Source organism: Aptenodytes forsteri, unplaced genomic scaffold (assembly GCF_000699145.1).
Source record: "Aptenodytes forsteri isolate BGI_AS27 unplaced genomic scaffold, ASM69914v1 Scaffold87, whole genome shotgun sequence".
NCBI classification, from domain to species: Eukaryota; Metazoa; Chordata; class Aves; order Sphenisciformes; family Spheniscidae; genus Aptenodytes; species Aptenodytes forsteri.
Window position 1 is genome coordinate 2,473,837 of NW_008796041.1, and position 4,065 is coordinate 2,477,901.

The following is a 4,065-nucleotide window of genomic DNA, read 5'->3' on the forward strand; positions in this document are numbered from 1 at the left end:
GGGGGGGGGGGGGGGGGGGGGAAGGAGGGGAGAAGAAGGTTGTTTTAAAGACAAACTATCTGCATGTGCAGTTCTGAAACTGTAACTCCCAACTTCCCTATCACATTACTGTGTGCACTGCAGATGAAACAAAGCAATGGGGAATAACAGGGCCACCTTGCCTCTCTTGAAAGGAAAACTCCGCCATCATGGTAATAAAGAGAATAAAAGCAACAGGCAAGTCTAAGAATACAGAGAATGAAAAGTAATAGTATCGATTCAGTAGTTCATTTTTTATTCATGGATATTCTTTCCAATGGATACCATAGAAGCATTTTATGCTTAATAGATGCCATCACTGTGCAAATGTTTTCTAAAATAAAGACTATTTATTCTTCAGTACACAAAAATCCCTTTACTAAGGCATTAAATGGCTTCATTCCCCCATCCAAAGCCTGCACAGAAGGATGCATGTGAGAAACAACAGGAATACGCACAAGTCCTTTACAAAAGTGTCATCATAGGAAACAGCCATATGCAGAATTCAAGAACCAAAATGAAGCGTGGACCGTGTAAAACAAAAGAAAACTTATCCTCAGTGAAAGCCCTTTGATGTTGAAACAATTTAACAGAAGGTGGGTGCTCCAGATGCTGAAGTATTCTGTTGTTTTAAATTGCAAAGCAAATTAAAATATGTTTTCGTTTGATAACCCTGGTAATTTGTCTGTCAGTGACCCTTGACTTCTCAGAGGAAAAGGCCTGTGTATTATTAATTACCTTTCAAAGGGCTTCAAAGGAGAAAAAAGGATGCATTCTATGTCCTCAAAGGGCTCTATCCAAAGCCATTCTGGGAACTTCACTGAACAGCAGATGGAATACGCATGAATTCTTCCCACCTGGTCTAGACCCGTCACCCCAGTTCACTGCAGTTTGCTGAAGAGCTACCACCCTCTGGAGGTTCAGCTCTGGCTCAGCTTCACTCTGAATCACCCTCTAAAAGCATTTTTCTTGCCGACTATAAAGGAAGATAGAGACACTTCAGTTGGATGGGTAGTGCTAGATGGGATGAACATAGGTCTGTATAAACTCTTAAAGAAACCATCAGATGGTTATGGCACAGACCTGACACAACACTGAAAATAACACATTAAAACTTTGAGAGTTAAAAGATGATGCTTTTTGCATAAATGTGCGATTCTCCCTCTCCCCTCGCTCTTTTATTCAGTCACTATGAAGTTTATACACAGACTACAACATTCAACAGCAGGATGGCCAACTGACCTGTGCTGGTATCCTGACGGCAGCCCTCTGTGTCCTTGAAGCTCTAGTACATAATAAGGGCTCTCCTCCCATGCCCTGAAGTAGTATTTTATTTATTTATTTATTTTCAGTACAAGTTTTCTAATACAGTTTTCAGTTTTGGGTATAGCTTCAATGTAGTAAACACATCTCTGTTGTTTGTTTAATCACCTAAAATGCCAGACAAACCACAGGGATTCACTGCACTTAGAATAAGACACATGGCTTTGAAACACTTTATACTGTTATATTTAATTTTCAGCTTGACCCCTGTGATCAGCTGTATTAAATATACATCAAATTTTGATCAGAATGTTCTGCTTCTTAATTAAATTTCTGTTTGCATTTACAATGGCACTTTTCCATACATGTGAGACATGGGAAGCAAGATGATAACCTAAACTACAGAAAAAAATATATTGCTGTTTTCTGTTATTCCCAGAAAAACATGCATACCTTGCATAGGTTTTTTCTTCCTTAAGAAAAAAATTAATATTCAATAATCAACATGACTGAAAAAAAAACCCAAACAAAACACTCAGCTGGATACACAAGACCTAATCTCAGAGCCTTATAGAGAGAGAGCCCAATTGCCTCCTACTTCTCTCCCTTCCTCTTTCTGCTTCTGGTTTATGTATTTGCAATACTTATGTTTTGAATATTTATCCCCAATTCAGTCTATTCCACATACTTTAACTATAAAACCCTAATTCAGCTAACAGATTAAATCCCATTGTTTAAACTACAAATTTTAATCCATAATTAATATGTAAACCAAGGTCTCTTTTTATTCCTTCTGCATAAATTGCTCTCCTCCTTCCCCAGTCTCCACGATACGAGAATGTCGTTTGTCGATATTTTACTTCATAATCTCATTAGCAGTCTCTTCCCTCTCCCATCGGTTAGGTTTTGTATTTAGATAGAAATGTCTTCAGATACTGCCTGGCAACAATTACAGCAACCACATCCAGTTGGAATTGAAAATGCTATTTAATCTACTGTGATTTTGTTGATATCAAATATTCAGATTAATAGTAAAGATGGTGGTGGGGGGGAAATTGTTACAGCTTTGGAAGGATGTAACATAGTTGATACCTATTGCCTTTATTTACTGAGCAAACATGCGAAGCAGCATGTGTTTTCCTCCAGTGAGCCAAAAAGGCATGTGAGAGGGTCACAGTGACTGGAACAGGAGACTGTGCAGAAGTAGGTCCCTTTCCTGCCCATGCATCTTGTGTGCATCCTTGCATGCACTGCAGGATGCTGGCTGGAGATGACGCGGGGAAGCAGAAACGTCCCTTCTGCTTCCCTTAGAGGTGCCATCCTTTATGCTAACTTTTGCATGGCTGCCCTTGTGCAAATGAATATCAGATGACTAATAGTCTTCTGGGCAGAAGGGAGCCAGGAAGCAGATTGTTAATGAAGCCTTCCAAATGGCACTCCGAAAGCCCAAAGGGTACTGGAAAGAAGCACTGGGATAGGATCAGCAATCTTCTTTCGGAAACCAGAGCCTCACTGGTGCAGCTGACCTACGTTCTCTAACTCAGCCCTGAAGGACTAGCCAAAACACGCATAAATAATGGGGTCCATATCAGCTGAATCTACAACCATCCTGTGCTGGTGAGAACAAGTCATCTCCTCTCATGTACTACTCCGTCACCAGCCACAGATGCTAAATATGATCCCAAACCACATCTGTTCTAAGTTGCATACGGCCCTTTACAGACCAGACTGTATCTTCCCAGAGCGTCATGTTAGATTGCCATTTATTGACTGTGGTGGTGGTGAGAAATCCAAAGTTTTAGATGACCAACATAACCCTCGCCTCTGAAATCTAATTCAAAACAGTTTTAAGACTTTCTTCTTATGACTAATTCCCTTTATCCAGGCATCTATTAGATTTAAGAAAGAAATCATAGCAAGCTTCAATTTTTAAACTTGTTTTTAACCAGGTAGTCCCTTCTTGAAAGGCCACAAAGGTTCTTCATGATCTGCACATCTAAATATCTTCTTGCACAGCCAGGGGCAACTTCTGCATATCCAAAGCTTGCAGTCTGTGGCTTTCAGTGTTTTACATCAAAAGCAAAGTACACGCAAGCTCAGAATAACCCCTTGCCTCCATTTTTCACTTCTGCTAAGAAGGACTCAACAAGACACATCAGAGGAAAAAACACTGGTGTTGATTTGTATTCTAGAAATGACCAGATGCTAAAAATGAAAATTATTTAAGCAGAAATCTTGATTGTTAAATATTTGTAGCATTTTCTACATTTCAGTTATTCTCTGCAGAAGGGTTGCTGTAACATGAGCCTTTTGTTTGCTGAAGAGGCAGGTAAATTATACCACTAATTGATCACATATAACATACACTTACTCAAATTCTTTATTACACATGGAAAGTGACTCAGTTCTAATGTTCTAAGTGAACACGTTTTCAGCTGTTATTCCTATCAAAGGTTGCATTAAAAGACATAAGCGAAGGCAGAGTAAGTTCACAAAACTATCAGAGTGAAACCGATTTTATTTACTTAGAAAAAATCACCTGAAGCAGGCTGGGCAGAAAGTGGAACAGACATTTTGTTTATAGATCAAATTTATAAAACTAAAGTTATAAATTTGATTATTTTTGGTCTTGAGTCCAGATTTTAGAACTAGTAGAGTTATCCTTTTCTATCTCAATCATATTCCTGACTCTTCATCACTTTCTCAGCTTTGGAATAACTACTTATTGAATTGAAATAACTAGTTACTGAATTCACTGAATGAAATAAAAAAAAATCAAAGAAT